Source organism: Narcine bancroftii, chromosome 1 (genome assembly GCF_036971445.1).
Source record: "Narcine bancroftii isolate sNarBan1 chromosome 1, sNarBan1.hap1, whole genome shotgun sequence".
Classification (NCBI taxonomy): domain Eukaryota; kingdom Metazoa; phylum Chordata; class Chondrichthyes; order Torpediniformes; family Narcinidae; genus Narcine; species Narcine bancroftii.
In genome coordinates, this window is record NC_091469.1 from 354452898 (window position 1) to 354475509 (window position 22612).

At 40.5% G+C, this 22612-nt stretch overlaps 1 long non-coding RNA gene across 1 annotated transcript in view; it reads left to right on the forward strand.

The window, feature by feature from the left end:
• The window catches only part of LOC138749707 (uncharacterized), a 54864-nt gene that overhangs the window by 15249 nt on the left and 17003 nt on the right, over positions 1–22612 (forward strand). The window contains exon 2 of the long non-coding RNA XR_011348838.1: positions 2167–2265. This is a non-coding gene — a long non-coding RNA (uncharacterized lncRNA). The remainder of the gene's footprint in view (positions 1–2166; positions 2266–22612) is intronic.

Genomic DNA, 22612 nt, shown 5'->3' on the forward strand with positions numbered 1-22612 from the left:
GCCTTTAACTGCAAACCCATGCTACCTGTCTCTACTTTCTCCCCATGATCCACAACAGAAGTTGTGTCATACCTTGACACCAATTTGTCCTCTTTGGTTCAGTCCCTTCCCACCTACATCCAGAACCCCTCACAACTTCATCAACTTTCAGTTCCTTGGGTTGGATGCATCATTTCACCATGGACATTCAGTCCATATACACCTCCATCCCCCCCTAAGAGAAAGCCTCAAGGCACTCTACTTCATTCTTGGTAACAAACCTAACTAGTCCTCCTCCATCACCACCCTTGTTTATAAATTTAAAATGCCGGATCCTGAGGGCACCATTCTCTGAATCACGACCATAGCCAAATGCAAATAGGGTTGGGGATGGATAAGGAGATTAGCAGAATAAACCCATGTGTGATGAGGAAAAGAGTGTTTTCCATTTGTTGAAATATTGGCACTGTAACTCGGGAAAGTTGGAATGTAGCATCAGTTTGTATCTGAAACCAAACATTAATCAAGGAGAATAAATAATTCAGATTTCAGATTTATTGTCAGAGTATATACATGACATCACATACAACCCTGAGATTATTTTTCCTGCAGGCACAGAATTACCACTTATTGGCAATGCAAAAAAAACTGTATACAATATTCACATGCAAACAAATAAATTAATGTAAACAAACTGACTGCAATACAGAGAGAAAAAAAATAACGTGCAAAGGTAAGAGTCCTTAAATGCTTCCCTGATTGAGTTTGTTGTTGCAGAGTCTGATGGTGGAGGGGAAGCAGCTGTTCCCGAACCTAGTGGTGCAAACCTTGTTGCATCTATTACTCATTCATGATTGTGCATTTCCCGTAGATGTTCTCGATAGTAGGGAGGGTTTTGCTTGTGATGTCCTGGGCTGTCTCCACTACCTTTTGCAGGGGTTTACTCTCAGGGGTACTGGTGTCCCCATACCAGACCGTGATGCAGCTGGTGAGCACATTTTCCATCACACATATGTAGAAATTTGCCAGGGTTTTTGATGTTATATGAAACCTCTGAAAACTCCTGAGGAAGTAGAGGCACTGATGTGCTTTCTTCATGATGTCAATAGCGTGTTGGGTCCAAGAAAGATCCTCCGAGATAGTGATTCCCAAGAACTTAAATTTGCTCACACTCTCAACCTATGATCCCCCAATAATTAGTGGATCGTTCATCTCTTGTTTTCCCTTCCTGGTCAACAATCAGTTCCATTGTTTAGGTGACACTGAGTGTGAGGTTGTTTTTTTTAAAATATCTTACTTATATTTTCACACAAGCTTGTACAGTCATACGTCGCGTCCAGCCAACGATGGCAGTTCACAATCACATATACATATACATGTATTCTTTTGCTTTATGACTTTACATACAAGCCCATGTCTCTACCAAACACCCTCCCTCCACCTATAAATCAGGACGGCTCACTCATACTACAATGACAATAACAAACATTTACGTTGGAAAAAAAAACAAATAACAAGAGAAAGAAAAAGAAAAACAAAAGGGCAGGGACTGTTGCAGCTCAATGGACGGTTTCCGGGCTGGTACTCATTCTTGACTTTCCTTGACCAGGACCAGTACAGGAGAGAGGAAGAGGCAGCAGGGAACGGGGAAAGCAATTTCTTCCATGCTCCTATATAGCACATCTATGGCTCCCATATCTTACAAAAAGTGCTACATTTGTTTCTCAGATTGTAAGTTATTTTCTCCAGGGGAACGCAACTTTGCATTTCCCTATTCCATCGCTCGATACTAAGAATAGAGTCAGACTTCCAGGACATTGCAATGAACTTCCTGGTCACTGCCAATGCAATTAACACAAATTGGAGTTGAAATTTGGACAGCTTCATTGTAAGCCTTATGTCCACTATATTCCCCAGCAGAAACACCTCTGGGTCCTGGGGGAATCATTTACCCATAATTTTCTCCAGGACTTGGCCTAGATCTACGCAAAAGGACCTCACCTTGGTACATGATCAGGTTGCATGCACAAACGTCCCAGTTGCAACACCACACCTGAAGCATTTGTCCGAGAGTTCTGATTTAGATCTGATAATTTTCTGCTGTGTTATGTACAATTGGTGCAAAAAGTAATACTGGACCAGCCTGTATCTTGCATTGATGACCATGGTCATGTTTTCCTGGCACAGGTTGGACCAACACCTCTCACCAATTGCAATGCCTAAGTCCGACTCCTATCTTTCTCTCAACCTATGAAGGCCCGATTTGGGTCCCTCTGACTGGAACAGGTAATACAATGCTGAAAAAATTTTTTTGCTGATCCCCCTTTGAATAAGGGCCTCAATGTTACTGCAATGAGGTAGGGCCATATTTGGACCTAATACATCCCGTAGAAAAGACCTTATTTGAAGAAAGCAGTGGAATGTTTTATTCGGTAAATCACATTTCTTTTTAATCTATTCAAACAACATTAATTGCCCTTGCTTGTAACAGTCCTCTATACATCTGACTCCATTATGGAGCCAGATGTCCAGAATCTTGTTACCCTCTGTCAGTGGTATTAATTTATTAGGAGTCAAGGGCATTTTTGGTGACAGCCCCACTTTAATATTCAAATACTGGTTAATTTTGGCCCAGATACTAATCACTTGTTTTAATATGGGGCTCCACTTCTTCCCTGTTAACAATTTAATTACCATTTATAAATAAAATCATCTGCTATCTTCTCACCCAGCAAGCGCAGATCAATTTGTGCCCAAGATGGTACATCTCCTCCCTGAAAGACAGAGGAAATGCATCTCAATTGAGCTGCCCAATAATATTTTTTGAAGTCTGGCAATTTCAATCTGCCTAGACTATAATCCTACGTCAATTTTTCTATAGAGACCTTTGGCACCTTATCGTTCCAGAGAAACCTTCTCACCATACCGCTGCTTGAAGAAACCCTGGGGCAATGGCACAGGCAATTTTTGGAAAAAATACTGGAGTCTTTGCAACACATTCATTTTGATACAATTAACCCTGCCCACCAATGTGATAGGCAGGGGCATCCACTTCTTTCAGTCCTCCTCAATTCTTCCCAGCAAGGGGACATAACTCAATTTGTATAAATTATTCAATTTACTATCAATTAACACCTTGGCATTTGATCCCCTTCTGTGGCCACTTTAAATTACTATTTACTTTAAATTGAATATAATTTCCCTTGGCATCGCCTCACTCTTATACCCAGAAAAACTCCCATAGTCCTCCAGTACCTTGTGCAGCCTAGACAGGGAAGTCGTAGGTTCTGTCAAATATATCAGCACATCATCTGCAAATAAATTGATTTTGTGTTCCTCCTGGCCCACTCTATAACCATTGATGTCTGGATCCTGAAGAACGGCTTCCGCCAGCAGTTCCATTGCCAATACGAAGAGAGCTGGTGAGAGTGGGCATCCTTGTCTATGAGATTGGTGAGTGGGAAGGCTGAAGAAACTTCCCCATTGGTTACAACTTTTGCCATGGGCCCTGATCCAATTTTGAAAAATTGGTCCTAACCCTGCCAAGACCAGCACTTTGAATAAAAATTCCCACTCCAGTCTATCAGAGGCCTTTTCGGCATCCAATGAAACTGCCAGACCCCTTTCATTTCTAGATTGTGCCAGATGCATAACACTCTGCAGACTATCAATACCTCCCCTGCACAAAGCCTGTATAGTCCTTATTTATCAATTTCGGCAAATGTAATGCCAATCTGTTTGTCACGGCTTTGGCTAGGATCTTGTAATCAGTATTCAGCAGAGAAATTGGCCTATAGGGAGAGGGCATAAGTGGATCTTTACCCTTCTTCAAGATCATCATAACAATCGCCATTGTAAAAGATTCCATCTTCGTATACCCAATTACCTGGCCCCTCAAGTTCACCTTGAGGGTATCCCACAGAAGAAATTTATCTGAAGTAGAGGGGCAGTTAGCCTGACAGAACAGGCCTATTTGAAATCTTATAAAGCTACAGAATTCCGGTTTCTTCAACAGCAGAGTGTTAAGACGCCATCTGAATGCTGTGTCCTGCTAATCTGGCATGTCTATAGTCAAGACCATGGGAGAATAGTCTGAGAAGAGACTCGGTCTGTACTCGACTTACATGATCCTACCCTCTAAATGGGCTGAGGCCAGAAATAAAATCTATTCTAGAGTAGGAGTCATGTTGTTTAGAGTAAAATGAGTAATTCCTTTCTACGCCACACATCTATTAAATTCAATTCTCTCATACAGTCAATGGTGGCTTTCGCCGGTCTGGTCCTAGCTATACATTTTGTGGACATATCCAACACAGGATCCAGACATAGATTAAAGTCGCCCCCTATTAAAACATACTACTTCCCCTCTGCCAAACGGAGGGAAATGTCCTGTATAAATTTTCATCATCAAAATTGGGGGCATACACATTGACTAGGGTCCAGGATTCTGAGTATATTTGACAATGAACCATTACGAATCTTCCCATTTTGTCTGCGTTCACCTTCTGCACCTGCACTGGAACACTTTTCCATACTAGAAGCTCTACTACCCTTACTTTTGAGCCGAATGAGGAGGATACAACCTGGCCCACCCACTCCCTTTTTAACTTTTGATGTTCCCATTCTGTTAAGTGCGTCTCTTGAAGGAAGCCAAATCTACTCCCATCTTTTTAATGTGTGCCAAGACCCTTTTCTGTTTCACTGTACAGTTTAAGCCATTGACATTTAAAGAGACAAACCTTATGCTCTTAGTCATTGTCCCCAGGCCCTTCCCCAGATTCCACCCCCCCGGCTACCACCCCTCCCATGACTCCCCTACCTCTTACTGTCCAGCCCTTGCTCCGTTCCATCCGATCTGTGAGAGTAGACAAATATAAAATGAGGGGAAAGAAAAAGACAAGAACAACAACTCAAATAACTAACCAAAACAGCATAAAACCCAAATGCAAAAAAAATTTACAATCATACTTCCTCGAAACCCACTATTACCCACCCCGTTAACCCTCCATCCCACACTACCTCTCCCCCCCCCCTCTATTTTGTTGACAATCATCACTGATTACCAACAACAGGTTGTGCCACCAGCACCTTTCAACTCCTTTCCCCAACTCCTGAGTTTACCAGGAAAAACTACTATTACAACTTTTCATTTGTTTGGTCTAATCTCTTGCTTAACATCTGCATTTATACAATTTAGATGCAAGTACACAATCCTTTATCCGGACATCTAAAATCCGGAAAGGTCCAAAATCCGGCAAGTGGGGACCAACGGTCAGGGAAGGCGGCTGAGGAATCGGCGATTGTGGGAGGTGGCCGTGGGAAGGACTGGTAGTCAGGGGAGGTGGCCAGTGGACCAGCGGTCGGGGAAGACTGCCAGGGGAGACTGCTGGATGACCAAAGGACCGGCAATCGGGGGAGGTGGCTGAGGGACCAGCTATCGGGGGAGGTGGCTGAGGGACCAGATATCGGGGGAGACTGCCAGGCGGCCAGGGGAGACGGTCAAGGGACCGCGGTTGAGGGAGGCAGCCGGGCAGCCAAGGGACCACGGTCAGGGGAGGCAGTCGAGGGACTGCAGTTGAGGGAGACATCTGGGCAGCCAAGGGATCGCGGTTGGGGGAGATGTCCGAGCGGCCGAGGGACTGGCGGTTGTGGGAGGTGGCCAAGGGACCGGCGCTTGGGGAGGTGGCTGAGGGACCGGCACTTAGGGGTAGCAGTCGGGCGACTGGAAGTGGGTGGGGGTGGATACGGCAGCACAATTCGGGTGGGCTTTCCGAAATCCGGAAAAATCCAAATTTCGGAAAACACTGTCCCCCAAGGGTTCCGGATAAAGGATCGTGCACCTGTACCATAAAAAATATCATGTTATTATAGTCTAAGGCATGTATATATACCCCCTGCGGGTCAAATTTATTACTATTACTTATTAAAACTACTGCAGGCGAAGCCCCGACCAGACTTTACATTCCCATTGTGCTCCCCAGTGTGAGTAAGCCTGTGGCATATTCCCGGGCTTTTTCCAGATTTAAAAAAAAATTCTTTGCTCCTTCTGGCAATGATATTTTCAGGGGGCTGGGTACCTCAACACTCATTCATATTTCTTCTGCTTGAGCAGTCTCTTAGCCGGTTCAAATGTCTTTCTGGCCTTCAGGAATGCTGAGCTAAAATCTGGGTAGAAAAAGATTTTGTTTCCCTTTAACTCTAGAGTGATCCCCTTCTCTTTGCCACAATCGCTGCCGCTCCTAATATTTTCTCACTCTTCTGGTACCGCAACAGCCTCACCAGAACAGAGCGCGATCTTTGTCTGGGACCAGGTTTGGGGAAGAGGGACCTGTGTGCTCTCTCCACCTCTATTCTTTCACCCAGTATCTCCTCATCCAACACCTCAGGGATCCAGGTTTGAAACAACCGCACTGGGTTCTGACCTTCCACCCCCTCCCTTAGCCCCACTATTTTAATATTGTTCCTCCTGCTATAATTCTCGAGGCATCCAGCTTCTTCCAGATGCTCTCCCTTTCATTTATCAACTTTTCCATTTTATTAGACATACTATGGATATCATCTTCATTTTTATTTATTCTTCCTTCTGCCTCAGTCACCCTGCCCATTAGTCCAGATAGGGGAAAAACTGGATAGGGTCCAGAGCACCCTATGTCCTGGGCACTTTTGTCCACAGCTAGGAAGAGCCTGCCCTCCATCTGCCCTAATTTGTTAATTACATTCTGCAGGGAGGGCTCTGAACCACCCTGCTTACTTTTCCTTAACAGTACTTTTCCCCTGGGGCTCATAGCTTCACAGGGTCTCCCCCGGCCGTTGGACTCTTCCTCCTCTGGACTGCTGGACCCCTCTTCACTGCTGCTGGTGCTCCCAGCCTCCTCTGATCCAGTGCTGGACTCACAGGCTGCTCTGCTTCCTCTGAAGTCACTTGCTGATAGGACTCCCGCTGAGACTTGCAGTTTCACTCTTGACCTGCTGCCAGGGCAGAGATAAGTTTCACTCTTTCCCTTAGTGCCGGCAACAACATCAGTTTCTTGCAGTTTCCCCTTTTGTTGGGCAGGTCTGTTCCCCACGGGGGCTGCTACTGCTGCCCCACACCCGACACCGACGCCGACTTCACCTCAGGCTTCGCACCCTCCACGAGCGCGCCTGACTTTGCGATCCTGCTGTGGGAGGGGGGACCCAGCCCTTTACTTCTCTCCAGGGGCTTCCAGAGGGGTTTTCCTCTGTACCTGCCAGGCACAGATGTTGGATTTGTCCAGGACCTGTTCTCCCCATCTGGCGAGTTCCTCCTTTGGAGCTGCAGTTCCCATTTCAGGACCTGGGGCGGTCCCACCATTTTCCTCACCACGCAGCATTCCAGGCTTGCCTTCTCGCCTCGGTGGTGATTCTTTTGCACTCTTGCTTGCAGACTTGCCTTTTTTTTGCCATGTTGCATTAAAAAAATTCTTTTCATGTCCTTTTTTGGCATTTTGGACTGGTCAGTTGAGGTTTTGACCTCGTTTGTATTCAAAAATCCTGGGAGCTCTCGGAATCCACCTCCTCTTACTCCCCCCGCATCATGTGCGAGGTGGTTGTTGGTGTGTCATTCAGCCAAGTTTTCAATCTCCCTCCTGTATGCTGACTAATCACCCCTTTTTATATAACCCACTACTGTGCTATTGACCATGAATTTGTTGATGGTGTTATTGTCATACCAAGCCACGGTTATAGGTGTATAGCGAGTAGAGCAGGGGGCTGAGAACACAGCCCTGTAGTATTTTAGTACTGATGGAATAAATAAATAATACAGAAACACTATCATCAGATCCAGCTCCAACCATGTCATCAAGTTTGCAGATGACACAACAGCATTTGGCCTCATCAGAAACAACAATGAGTTGCACTACAGAGAAGAAGGGGAAAATCCTCATAAAATGGTGCGAAAGTAACCACAAGAGTCTCAATGTGGACAAGATGCAGAAGATAATTGTGGACTTCAGGAATGGCCACCCTCCACTACACATCAACAACTCTGTAGAGAAGAGAGGGGAGAGCACCAAGTTTCTTGGAGTCCACTTAACATCTCCTCACTTGTCAGGAAGGCATAACAGGAACTGCACTTCCTGAGAAGACTGAAGTGGTCAACTCAACTGGCCATCATTATGTTAACCTTCTATAGGAGCTCTATAGAGAGCATCCTGGCTGGCTGCATAACAGTGTGGTACGGTTGCTGCAGAGAAAAGCTTTGGAAGTCAATCCACAGGACCATAAGAGTGGCCGAGAGGATTACTGGAGTCTCCCTCTCCCCTCCCCCCCCCCCCCCCCCCCCCCATCAATGTGATCTACTGGGATCATTATCTGAAGAGGGTGAGCAAAATCATTGAGAACACCCTGTACACAGCATCTTACAGCTGCTCCCATCAGGGAAGAGATACAGGAGAATTAGAGCCAGTCCCAGCAGGCTGAGGAATAGCTTCTTCCCATGGGCAGTGACAATTCTGAATGGCCAAAGTAACTGCTCACACTAACTATTCACGACTCCCATATTCATGAAAAAATATTTATTTTTGTATATGAATACATCCTGAGTATTTATTGTTTGTCTGTATGTGTGTTCTGTCTGGTTGTGTGTCTACGTGTTTTGCACTGAGGACCAGAGAACACTGTTTCGTTGGGTTGTACTTGTGCAATTGGATGACAATAAACTTGACTTGGACTTGGATTATACAAGAGTAGCACAAATGGTGCATTGAAGACGCAGCAGAGCCAACAACTTCCATTGATAAAGCATTTTCACTGTAAGAAAAAGTCTTAATATGTTTTACTGGAGCATTATCAAACAAAAGACTTTAGATGTTGGAGCAGAGACCAAAACCTTAGACAAAGATCCAAGTAACCCTTTCAGAAAGAAAGGAAAAAGTGGAGAAGTAAATGGGTTGGAGAATTCCAGTACTTAGGGCCTAGACAATTGAAGGCTCAGCCACCATTCCAGAACAAATATGAAAATGGTCAAATAGCCAGGTACAAACAGTAGAACAGTCTTTAAGGAACTTACTGACACAGAAGGAATTCAAATAATAGAAAGGCTTAAATTGAAGTTATTGTTTAGTAGGAACTTTATCTTCTAGAGAAAAACTGGCAGCTGAGCTGAAATCTCCTTAGTGCTCAATGGTACTTTCATTCCCCAGGCAGAACAGGGAATTCCTCTTCCATTAAGATTGTTTTGTTTCTTTTTCTGCATAACATATTTGAATGAATTTCAGCCAACCTTTTTTTTTTATTTCTGCAAAAGGAAGCTCCTCTTAATATTCACCTTTAAAAATTAAAATAATTGCAAATACATCAAGATATTATAACCAGGTACAAAAAAACTATCAGGCTACACTTAGAGCCTTGTTCTTTTACATTGTGTCCTCTGATTGTCCTTGTTGAAGTCAGTTCCAGCACTGAAATAGTCATGAATGTTGCCAGATTGTTGATGGAAAAACCCCAACCTATCCATTATTGCTGAAGAAAACAAGGGTGCTTGGTTTCTACTTACTGGTATTCATGTGACTCCAAGCCCCGATGCAGTACTGATAAATCAATACACTGTAAGAGATGCCACCTTTCAAGATTAAAAGGTAAATCGCGGCAGAACGTGATGGCACGAGGGAAGGAGGTGGAACGAAGACTCTCCTGGGAAAAATTTTAAAACCTGAAAATAATTACTTTTAAAATAATCTACAGATATTAAAACCCCTTGAACCTACCTGTGATATGCTGGACATGGCTGGTAGAGGAAAGAGGACAGCAAAAACCAAGTTAACAGTGAGTAAAGAAATGAAGAAAGTACGGCCTGGAGCTCAAGTTCCGAAGCCTTCATGGACGAAGCAGGCGACGACAGCCTTCCTGAAGCCAGCAGCAGCACCACTTCCCTGGGGAACTGTGGAAGATGGCGCTGGAGCTGCTCAAATCTCTCTGGAAGAATACCAGAATATCGTCCATATGCACAAAAGGTTACTCCCACACATGCTCAACAAGTAGCAACAAGCTTCTGACTGGAGACTCAACTGGGCCACTTCTAGCACTGGCAGAATGGAGGAATTAGAATTTGGAACAGAGCTGTGAGAAACACCTGTGTTTTTGACAGGTAGCAATACAGCACAAAAGGGAGAACAAGAGGAATCAGATGAAGATGAAGAGCTTGAAGAAAATCAAAGTGGAACTATAAAGAATATTTCTTCATTAATGGTGGGGCAATTTCAGATTTTAAGAGAAGACATATAGGATATTAGAAGTGTTGTAAAGGATGCCAGAACTGATACAATGAAGTATGGTGCAGAAGTTAATAAAGTTAAAGAGAAAGTTCAGAGAATGGAATTGGATGTGCAGGTTATTGAAATTATGTGAATATTTGTATGGACAGAGTTGAAAGGGTTGAAACTTCTGGGAACATTTGGGAAATACAGAAGAAAGAATTGCTGGAAAAGATTGATATTAAAAAAGAAAACAGTTCTAGTGAAAATTCAAAATGTTATAATAGATGCTGTGGGAAAGTATGTTCTGGTTCACTGTCAAATTTATTCTGAAATGTGGACACTCATGAGTACTCACCAAATGTAGATACTTTTTTTACATTTGTCAGATTCATATGGAAAAATATTAATAGGAGGTGATTTAAATTATTGTTTGTATACTATATTGGATAAATCAACTAAATTGGAAACAAAAACTAAAATGCTAAAACCACAATGAGTTTGATGAAGGAACTAAATTTAATAGCTATTTTGCATAAGTTAAATCCTAAAGAGAGAGACTATTCTTTTTATTCTTATTCAAGAATAGTTTTTTTTCTAATATCTGCACAGTAATTCTGTTTAATATAAAACTAGAATATTATCAGATCATTCTCCATTTTTAATAGTATGTACAATGCCTGACAAGGAACCTTCAATATATAGATGGAGGTTTAATATTATGTTGTTAAAAAGTGGATTTTTGCTATTTTACAAGAAAGCAAATTCAATATTTTTTCGATATAAATTCTAATTCAGTAGAGAATAAATTTGTTAAATGGGAAGCACTTAAAGCTTATTTAAGAGGACAGATAATTAGTTATTCAGATAAAATGAAAAAAAGAACCACATAGTTTTAGCTTGGCAATTAAAAGCAGAACAGGTATCTAAAACAATTAATGCAGATAAAACAAAACATTCTGGGACTATTACATATAAACCACAAAAAATAAATGATTTGTTTAAGGAATATTATATCAATCAGAATCAATTCAAGATGAAAATAAGATTAATAAATTTCTATCTCAAATAGATTTATCTAGTTTGAATGTTCAGGAGCAATAAGATTTGAATTTTCCTTTTTGAGGTAATGAGTTCATTACAAAGTAGTAAGTCACCAGGGGAGGATGGGTTTCTGTAGAGTTTTATAAAAAAAAATGTAAGGATCTTTTGATACCTTCATTTATGGAGGTATTAAATCAATCATTGGAAACTCATTCTCTCCCGAATTCTTTATCAACAGCAATTATTACAATAATACCTAAAATTGAGATCCATTGAAACCAGCATCATATAGAATGATTTAATTATTAAATTATAAGATATTAGCTAAAGTGTTAGCAAATAGACTGATAAAATATTTACCTAAGTTAACTGGATTTGTTAAAAATAGGAAATCTGCAGATAACATGGCAAAGTTGATTAGTTTAATAACTTATAGATCAAAAAGGGGTGATACGAGTGTTACAGTGGCGTTAGATGCAGAAAAAGCATTTGATAGATTAGAATGGGATTTTCTTTTTAAATTTTTGGAAAAATTTGGGTTAGGGTCAATATTTATTGACTGGATTTAAAATAATATACAAGAATGCTACTGCAAAAGTAGTGACTAATGGTCAAGTGTCAACAATTTTCCGATTGACTAGATCAAATAGACAAGGTTGTCCACTCACTATCACTGGCTCTATTTGTTTTAGCAATTGAACCCTTTGAATTAATAAGACATGATTCAAAGATAAAGGGTATTAAAGCAAATCAGGAAAAATATAAAATGTTTGTTTGCGGATGACGTTTTCATTTATTTAACAGATCCATTAAATTAGTGTGTCAACATGAACTTAAATTAAAAGAATTTGGAGAAGTATCTGGTTATAAAATTAATTGGGAAAAAGTTAAATTATGTCTTTAGTAAAGGGGATTATGTAAACTGCAAGAAGGTAATTGATTTTAAATGGCCAGATCTGGGAATAAAATATTTAGGTGCTTGAGTGGAAGCTGAATTTAAAAAAGTATTCAAATTAAATTATTCTCTATTATTAAAAAGAATAAAAGAAGATTTGGAAAGATGGAATATGTTGCCTATTACTTTAATAGGAAGAATAAATTGTGTTAAGATTAATGTTTTTCCTAGAATACAATATCTTTTTCTAACGATTCCTATTCCAATTCCTCCAAATTTTTAAAAGAATTAAATGCGTGTGTTAGGAAATTTTTATGGAAAGATGGCAAGAGTTTATTTGGTTAAATTAACTTGGAATTATGATTTAGGAGATTTGCAGCTCCCAGATTTTATGAATAGTTATAAAGCTGCCCAGCTGCATTTTGTTAATGTAATGAATAATTTAAATAAAATTCCAGCTTGGGTAGAACTTAGTAAAATAGGGCAACCAAGCCCACAAGATTTTATTTATAAATGGAATTTAAGGTTGTTAACAATGAATAGAGAAACTCCCATATTAAAGCATTAATTGAGCTTTGGAATAAGGTTGATAAAGAAATTGGGGCAGGAGGTTTATTGTCTGGAAAAACACCATTATTTCAGAATAAATTGATTCCATTTTCCATGGGAAATAAATTTTTTAAGGTTTGGCTGTGTCAGGGAATTAAGAAGAAAGAGGATGTTTTTGAAGCAGGCAATTGTATTTATTTTAATAGAATGAAGGCAAAGTTCAAGATACCTGAAAATACTAGATTTTGTTATCAAGTTGTGGACAAGAACCGTTATTATCAGTAGAGATGGAATTTGAATTATTGTTACATAATGGAAATATAAAGAAATTTATTTCAATGATGTATAGGTTAATATAAAAGCCCAAAAAATGGGGCTTCATAATTCTAGACAAAGATGGGAAGTAGATTTGAATAAACAAATAGATGATTGAGAGTGTATTGGGATATGTAGAGAGAATATGAAAAGCACAATAAATGTGAGGTATAGAATGGAACAATATAGTTTTATTCATCAGTTATATTTAACTCCATATAAATTTTTTAAAATTGAATCAGACCCTTTCAGATTCATGTTTTAGATGTGGTTAGGAAATTGGTACATTTTTGCATTCTATTTGGCAGTGTCCTAAAGTCAACCCTTTTTGGTTAGAAATGGGTAAATTATTGGAATGAATATTGGGGATTAAATTCCCATAGGATCTAATGTTACTTTTATTGAGTGATATTAAGAATATTGAACCTAAGTTGAAATTGAATCTGTATCATAAGAAGTCCATTCAAATTGCTTTAGCAATAGCAAGAAAATGTATTGCCATAACTTGGAAGTTTAACACAGATCTGGGTATAGAACGATGACATGCTGAAGTTCAGAGTTATATACCACTTGAGAAAATTATTTATAATTTAAGAAATATTATATATTTTGAAACATATGGAGCCTTTATTTACAAAATATGGGTGTTAATATATAAATAAGGTTTTGACAATCCCTTTCTCCTTAAGGTCTCAAAAATAATAGGCACCCCTGTTGAGGGTCTCCTAACCCTTTCTTACTTTCTTTTTCTCTTTTTCTTTGTAGGGTGATAGAGGGGGGATAGAAGGGGGTATATAGAGAGGTTTTCTTATATTATTCTTTTTATACACCACATGTATTTGTATTGGTTTGAATTATTTTTCATTATATGCTTTATTTGTATGGTTATAATTTACAAATAATTTATTTTTAAAAGATTAAAAGTTAAATGCAAACATTAAAAAATATAAATTTCTATCTTGCGCTCTATACTGCTCTATTAGAACAATCTACAAATTTTTAAATTAAATATTACAAATACACAACAGGTCTAGATACGACCCATCAAGATACAGCTTTGCTGCAACAGATACCGTAAATGGCAAAGTTACATTTAAAATGATACATCTAAAGTGAAGTCTTTTTGTCTTCCTTTGTGCTATCTCGAAGGCAGCAGAGGTTATCCCTGGCATGCTGCCCATTTTTTATCCCAACAAACAAATTATTCGGATCATTATCTCTTTCCTCTTGGGGTGATTGCTATGTTTCCTAAATTGCAAAAGTGATAACACTTTAAGTAGTACTTAGCTAAAATGTTGAAGGAGATGCCACATAAATCAACATCTTTCATGTTAAAAGCGAAAGGATAGTTTTGAATGGGAAATAATTGTATTACTACACTCATCCACAGCTCGGGTACAAGGTTAAAAATAATTTTTCAGTAGGCTGTGTTATAATGGATGTGTTCTTTCTTTGATCCTTATGTCATGTTGTATTTACCCAAACTTGGTACATAATATTATGCATTTCTACAATGCCAAACTACTTTAAATCCATTGAAGAACTTTCTCAAATGTAGTCATTGTGTAAAGTAGTAAAGAAGCAGCCAATTTGTTACATCCCACAAAATGTAAAATGATTACAATCAGATAATTCTTTTGATTTTGTTGGTTCAAACTGGAGAAACAACACCTCATATTCTGTCTGGGCACCCTCCAATCCGATGGCATTAATATCGACCTCCAATTTCTGTTAACCCCCCCCCCTCCCAGTCTTTCCCTTCCATGTGTCTCCTTTCCTCTAGCTCTCTTTTTCTCTCTCTCTTCCTCTATCCCTCTGTCTCCTTTCCTCCAGCACCGCTTTCACAGAGCTTTTCCCCTGATCAATTCTCAGCATTTCTCTCCTGCCCTCCTATCAAGGTTCACCTCTGTCCCTTTACCTGTTGACCTGTCCGCCTCCCCCTGTCATTTCTTCCCTCCTCTCCCTGCCTATTTATTCATCCACCTGCTTGCTTTTTGTTTATACCTTGATAAAGGGCTCAGGTCAGAAACATTGGTTATGTATCTTTGCTCCTTTGGACGTGCAGGTCTTACTAAGTTTCTCCAGCACATTCGTGCATTAACCCTTTGATTCAATATCTTGTTCCAAATCCTGGAGTTCAATTTACACAGATCATCAAATGACAATTTGGTATTTTTTAATCTTCTTAGCAGAGAAAAGCCTTAAAATATTGAACCCTTACCATAATTTTAAGTTAAAGAGCTAGAGTAATGCTTGAGGCCTAGAAGATAATTTAACTTCCAGATTGCACACATATACAGAAGATTGAGTTCCCATGACAACATGAATCATTTCCATGTCCCCATGTAAAGAGCAGGAATTCTGATAGAGTTACTCAATGCAACCAGTGGGAACAGTACATGAACAAGCAGTGTAAGGCTGATGAGTCAAAAATGACATCACACTGTGCAAATCTTTTGGAATTCACTTCTTGATTTTCATTAGATGATTAAGAAGAAAACTCATTCTGAATTAATATAAACAAATTTAATATTATTAAATGCACTGAGAATTCTGTTATTCTATCACCTGCTGAGCCTTATATTGAAAAGTGCAGGCCATTGCAGCATGTTCCTGAAATGGAGTTAAATTGGCATAGTGATTGTTTTTTATTTCAGGCTCATAAATCTCCACACTCTGGGTATGTTATCTTCATTGTATGATCAAGGGCAAAAGTCACTAGTGACTGGTTTGTCAGAGAAGGGGGAAAGAGAAGAAATGCAAAGTTCAGTCAGAAATTTCAGTTCTGACATTTTTTTTTAACAGTTTCAATGTTTCAAGGTTCCTTTTATCACCATGTAATAATATTGTACATAAAAATGTATTACACATGATACACTTCAAATTGGTTGGTCATAAGGCAAAGTCACCATGAGTATTGCCTGCTGCCCCTCACAACGAGAAAGGTAAGCAAAAGAGAGTCCCTTCAGAGACACTTAGTACCCATGGATTTGCCTCCTGCATTCCCACAGCCTCTGCAGCCTCACAGACTCCTGTTAAATCCATTGGCAGCCTGAGCTCCAGGCCCAAACCCCCGATACAATCAGGGGAAGCCCTCAGCACCCGAGGGCTTTTGAATCCCAGTTCTGATACCTGGATCCCATGAGCCAGTCTCCAGCAGCCTACAACCAGTGTGAGTCCTTCAAAGTTCAGCCACCGAGCCCCTCACTGGTCCGTTGCCATGGTTGCCTTCGTTATGTCAACATCCATGCATCTCCTTCTCAACGGGGGAGGGGTGGTGTTCCCCCATTTCTTTTTTTTTCCCAAAAAGTATTAATTGAGCATCGAAAATAACTTTGTACACATCATACCGATGTATATTGTGCTCCTATTTTCAATTTTTAAAACCGAAAAACCAACATAGATACACAAACATTCACATACACCCTCAGATACACACCTGGACCCACCACCTTGGCACCTTTGTTGACAGTATCATTGGTATATTACTGATTGTACTGTTACAACCATCTCACAGTTAGTCTTTTACTCCAAAAGCACTCGTAATTCGGAGAAAAAAATGCATGAATAATTGCTATTTGTGGTAACTTCTTAGGCTGTATTTGATTTTCTCCAGTTAATAAAGAAACTGATATCCTTAATCCACTGTGTAATAGAAGGACCCCTATCAGGCTTCCAGTGTAACATGATTAGACACTTGACAATTAGGGACACAAATGTTATTGTGTCTTTCTGCAGTGAATTTAGGGAGTTGTTGGAGATTCCAAATATTGCTGCCAATGGGCAGGATTGCAAATTAATTTTAAATATTTTTGGATAGCGTGCTAAAAACTCTGCTCCAGAATTGCTGTATTTTGGGGCACAGATAAAACATGCAACTTAAGTGGTAAGGGGACCCATTGCACCTATTGCATCTGTCCTCTATTCAGTCTGGTTTTTGAAAAGTGAACCCTTTACAGCACATTGAACTGAATGAGTTCCAAGTGAGCGCAGGAGGTAGTAGAATTAATTCCTACAGTTTGTCCTCAATTTCCACTTCCAATTCTTGTTCCCATTCTGTCTTTATTTTGGAAAGTGAATGACATTTAATTGACAGTCACACTGTAAGGGATCCGTAGTCGGGTGGGTGGATTAACCCATATGGGACCCCTGGAAGGGTACGCAGTTCCTGTCTATAGTCGCTAAACGCCACCTAGGCTTGGTGTGAGATTCAGGGAAAACTAAGATAATCATCTCCCTCTGCTTTACCTTGAAGTATTCTCTGGCATGGCATAGGATATCACAATCACTGTAATAATGAGGCCTGCCCAATATGGGCCTTGGGCACTTACCTGGCCATGGTTTTGGCTGTAAGGTGAGTGTACTCTGTCCACCAGAGGCTCTTTATCCAGGCCAAATGCACCTTTTAATAAAGCTGACACTTTTACTTGTGCTTTTACTTGTGCTGTCAGTTCCTTTGGGAATCCCCACTACCCAGATTTTATTTCTCCAGGACCTCACTTCCAAATCCTCACATCTATTTTCCAGCTTTATCATAATCAGTGGTAAGAGTTTTAATTTTCATTTGCATTGAGCAGATGGGATCGGTACACACTGACATTGAACATTCTATCTTCCCAACAGCATGTTTAATTTTTCTCAGTTTGGTGTCTGTGGATACTCTTTCGGCTGCTAAATGAATTTTTAGTTTGTAGCTCCAACTTAAGGGCAACCAGTTATTCTCCAATATTAATTCTTATCTCCATTTTAATTGTCTCTACAATTTCTTCATGAAGTTCACTCATCATTGGTAACTTTAGTCACTCAAAATCAGTTACCTGTTCTTCCTGGTCTGACAGTGAGCTGCCCGAGGAGACAGGATCAGATGAGGCCAATCTGTGGGGTAGGCCTCTGGGACTGCTGTGTACTATCTCTACTTTTATCCTCATTGTTAAGCATTTCAATATTTCAAACACACCATTCGTTACTTGAAAGCGTGGCCAAATATAATCGAATGGTAGTGTAGTGATAGAATGCTAGTAATCCTCCTGACCACTAGGAGTCAGAGACTAGCTGGGCTTGGATTCAAGATGGATGCCTCTACATGTTCTTGTGTCTAAAACTAATAAAATATAGTTGTTTTAAAATAACCATATTTTCTTTATTACAATAAAAGAAACATCACAAAGGACCAGGAGTAGAATAAACATCACATGGTACCAGGTATGTGTATCAGTTGATATCAGCAGAGAAATGGAATGTGTGAAGGCTCATGTTGCTGTAAATTATACTGGAAATGTTGACCATGAGTGGAGGTTGTTCAAACAAAGATTCATACTGTACCTGCAAGCCATTGGACTTGATAACAAACCTGATGCATGGAAAACTGCCCTACTATTTACTGTAGCAGGACCTCAAGCACTAGAGGTTTTCAATAGTTGTTTTTGCTGAGGCAGAAGACCAGGGCACGTTCGACAAGGTTATTGAGATGTTTGATGAACATTGTTAAACAAAGAAAAATGAAACATTTGAGAGGTACGTGTTTCACTCAAGCACACAGCTGCAGGGAAAGAACTTTGATACTTTTTGTTTTAAACAAACTTGAAATTAAAAGCAAGAACATGCAATTTTGGATCACTGCAAGAGTCAATGATCTGTGATCACACTGTGTTCGGGATTATTGATAAGTAAGCGAGAGAGAGTTTGCTGTGAGAGACAGAGCTTACTTTAGATGGTGCTGTGAAGGTATGCCATGTCAGTAATTTAGCTCTGCAGCACTCAACAAGGTTCAGTGAGAGTGTAAAAGCCAGTGAAAATGAAGGTATAACCGTACCCACAGTGTTTGTCCACACACATATAAACAAAAAATGGGATATAGGAAACAACAGAAAGATGGAGAGACATTCAATTGCAAATGATGTGGCACTCAACATGCACCAAAACAATGCCCAGCCTATGGAAAAGTTTGTAATAAGTGCAAAGGGCAGAATCATTATGCAAAGTAATGTTTTTGCAAAGGGAAACAAAACAGAAGTGAAAATATGCTCACAGAACACACTGTAGAAGAAACTGCCCTCAGTGATACACTTCGTCGGCATGGTAGTGCAGGAAGATTATAAACCAGCAGACACTGAACAGTGTGAACGGAGTCGAGCAGGATGCCATTGCATACAAATGGAGCAAATACTTGTTTCAATCTGGACACAGGGGCTGAGGTCAATTTGATCTGTAAGCTAACATCAAGGCAATAAAGATAAAGCCATATATCCATGCAAATCCTGTACAGCTCAAACCCTTCAATGGACAGAGCATCGACACAAAAGGTACATGTAAACTCAAGGTGAAAGTTAAAGAGAAAGAGCACCAACTCAAGTTTTCAATAGTTCCAAAAGAACATGAATCACTGCTTAGTGACAAAGCATGTGAAAACTTAAACCTAGTCAAGAGGGTGTACTACATTTACAGCACCAATGCATGGAACAGTGTAGAAGCAATATTGGATCAATTTCCAGACATCTGAAAGGGGTTTGAAGTTCTATCATTCACCTATAAGGTACAGTTAAAGGAGGACATACAGTCAGTAGTGTATGCCCCAAGACGGGTTCCAGCGCCACTAAAAGAAGCTCAAGTAGGGACTAAACCGAATCATGTCACTAGAGGCCATAAAGAAAGTGGAGGAGCCCAAAGAATGGGTGAAATCAATGACGTGTGTCAAAAAGAACAGTGACCTACACGTGTACATGGACCCAAAAGACTTGAACACCAATATAAAGAGGGAACATTGTGAGATTTCAACCAGGAATGAAATTACAAGGGAGATGGCCAATGCAAAGTTTTTCACCAAATTGGATGCATCCCAGGGCTTCTGGCAAATAAAACTGCATGATGATAGCACAAAATACTGGACATTTCATACACCTTTTGGCTGACTCTTGTCTGAGGATGCCTTTTGGAATTTTCTCAGATCTGAAAGTGTTCCACAGGAAAATAGAGCACATCATAAAAGTGTGTACGTGGATGACATCATCCTATGTGGATCCACATAACAACGCAATGAGAGACTCTCAAAGTGCTACAATGTTTCCAGAAGTATGGATTAAAGTTAAACAGAGAAAAATGCCAGTTTGATGTGAAGGAAATCATCTTTCTGGGAGGTAAACTGTCAGAGGCAGGTGTGGAGCCAGACAAGAGCAAGGTGAAAGCAATTTTAGAGATGCCCAGACCCACTGACAAAAAGGCATATTGAGAGTTCTGGGAATGATCACTTTCACTGGTAAATTCATACCAAATATGTCTTCCAAATCAATCCTAATCAATCCTAAGGAAGTTGTTACAGGAGAAACAACCATGAACTAAAATGGGGATGACTGAAGACCATTCTAACTACAGAACCAGTACATTTTGATGTTCTTTGATGCATCCAGAAGGATAAAAATATCTATGGATACTTCAAAAGATGGAATAGGTGCCGTACTACTTCTGGATATAGGAGAAGATTGGAGGCCAGTAGCATACGCATCAAGGATGAAAACAACATCTGAATGTTGATATGCTCAGATTGAGATCAATCTGGTCTATGGACTTGAGAAATTCCACAGTTATATGTATGGTCTACCAACAAGCCATTAATAGCAATAATCAAGAAAAATCTCAGTGAAATGTCACTGATGATCTAAAGACAGATGAATCTACAACATTATGACTTTGAATTGGTGTACATACCAGGGAAACTTATTGTATTAGCTGATGCATTATCCAGGGTAACGACACAGAGAGAAGCACACATGAGAGTTCCATAGATACAGATGTGAATCTCCATGTGAATCTGATCACTGAATCTCTTCCCGTATTAGACATGAAATCCAAGAAGATCGCAGCTGAAACAGAAAAGGACAGTTCTACAAAAGGTCATCAAGAATCTAAATGAAGGATGACCTAGAGGTGAATGTCAGCCATACTACAACATCAGAGCTGAGCTGAGCATTGTCATTCCTCAATCACTGTGCCAAGAAATGCTGAAAAGGGTGCATGAGGGGCACCTTGGCATGGTAAAATCAAGGAGGGTCAGAATTGCTGTTTATTGGTCAGGGATAAACACTGACATTGACAAGATAGTTTCAAGCTGTGAGACCTGTTTGAAACAACACGCAAAGCAGACAAAGAAACCCATGATAATAACTGAGATACCAGCAGAACCATGGCAGAAAGTTGGCACTGATCTGTTCCACATGAATGTAAATAATTATTTGCTGGTTATTATCTATCAAACTATCTGGAGGTTTTGCTGTTTCCTAATATAGAAACATAGAAGATAGGAGCAGGAGTAGGTCATTCAACCCTTCGAGCCTGCTCCGCCATTCAATAAGATCATGGCTGATCTTAAAGTTCAGTACCCTGTCCCCGCCTTCTCTCCGTAACCCCTAATTCCCTTATACTGAAGAAATATATCTAATTCCCTCTTAAATATATTCAATGAACCTACCTCAACAAAGACCTCAACAATGAAGACGCTGTTTACATCCGGAACTGCACGGATGGCAGTCTCTTCAATCTGAGGCGCCTGCAAGCTCACACCAAGACACAAGAGCAACTTGTCCGTGAACTACTCTTTGCAGATGATGCCGCTTTAGTTGCCCATTCAGAGCCAGCTCTTCAGCGCTTGACGTCCTGTTTTGCAGAAACTGCCAAAATGTTTGGCATGGAAGTCAGCCTGAAGAAAACTGAGGTCCTCCATCAGCCAGCTCCCCACAATGACTACCAGCCCCCCCACATCTCCATCGGGCACACAAAACTCAAAACGGTCAACCAGTTTACCTATCTCGGCTGCACCATTTCATCAGATGCAAGGATCGACAACAAGATAGACAACAGACTCGCCAAGGCAAATAGCGCCTTTGGAAGACTACACAAAAGAGTCTGGAAAAACAACCAACTGAAAAACCTCACAAAGATTAGCGTATACAGAGCCGTTGTCATACCCACACTCCTGTTTGGCTCCGAATCATGGGTCCTCTACCGGCATCATCTACGGCTCCTAGAACGCTTCCACCAGCGTTGTCTCCGCTCCATCCTCAACATTCATTGGAGCGACTTCATCCCTAACATCGAAGTACTCGAGATGGCAGAGGCCGACAGCATCGAATCCACGCTGCTGAAGATCCAACTGCGCTGGGTATGTCACATCTCCAGAATGGAGGACCATCGCCTTCCCAAGATCGTGTTATATGGTGAGCTCTCCACTGGCCACCGTGACAGAGGTGCACCAAAGAAGAGGTACAAGAACTGCCTAAAGAAATCTCTTGGTGCCTGCCACATTGACCACCACCAGTGGGCTGATATCACCTCAAACCGTGCATCTTGCCGCCTCACAGTTTGGCGGGCAGCAACCTCCTTTGAAGAAGACCGTAGAGCCCACCTCACTGACAAAAGACAAAGAAGGAAAAACCCAACACCCAACCCCAACCAACCAATTTTCCCCTGCAACCGCTGCAACCGTGTCTGCCTGTCCCACATCGGACTTGTCAGCCACAAACGAGCCTGCAGCTGACGTGGACATTTACCCCTCCATAAATCTTCGTCCGCGAAGCCAAGCCAAAGAAAAAAAAAAGAATATTCAATGAACCTGCCTCTACTGCTC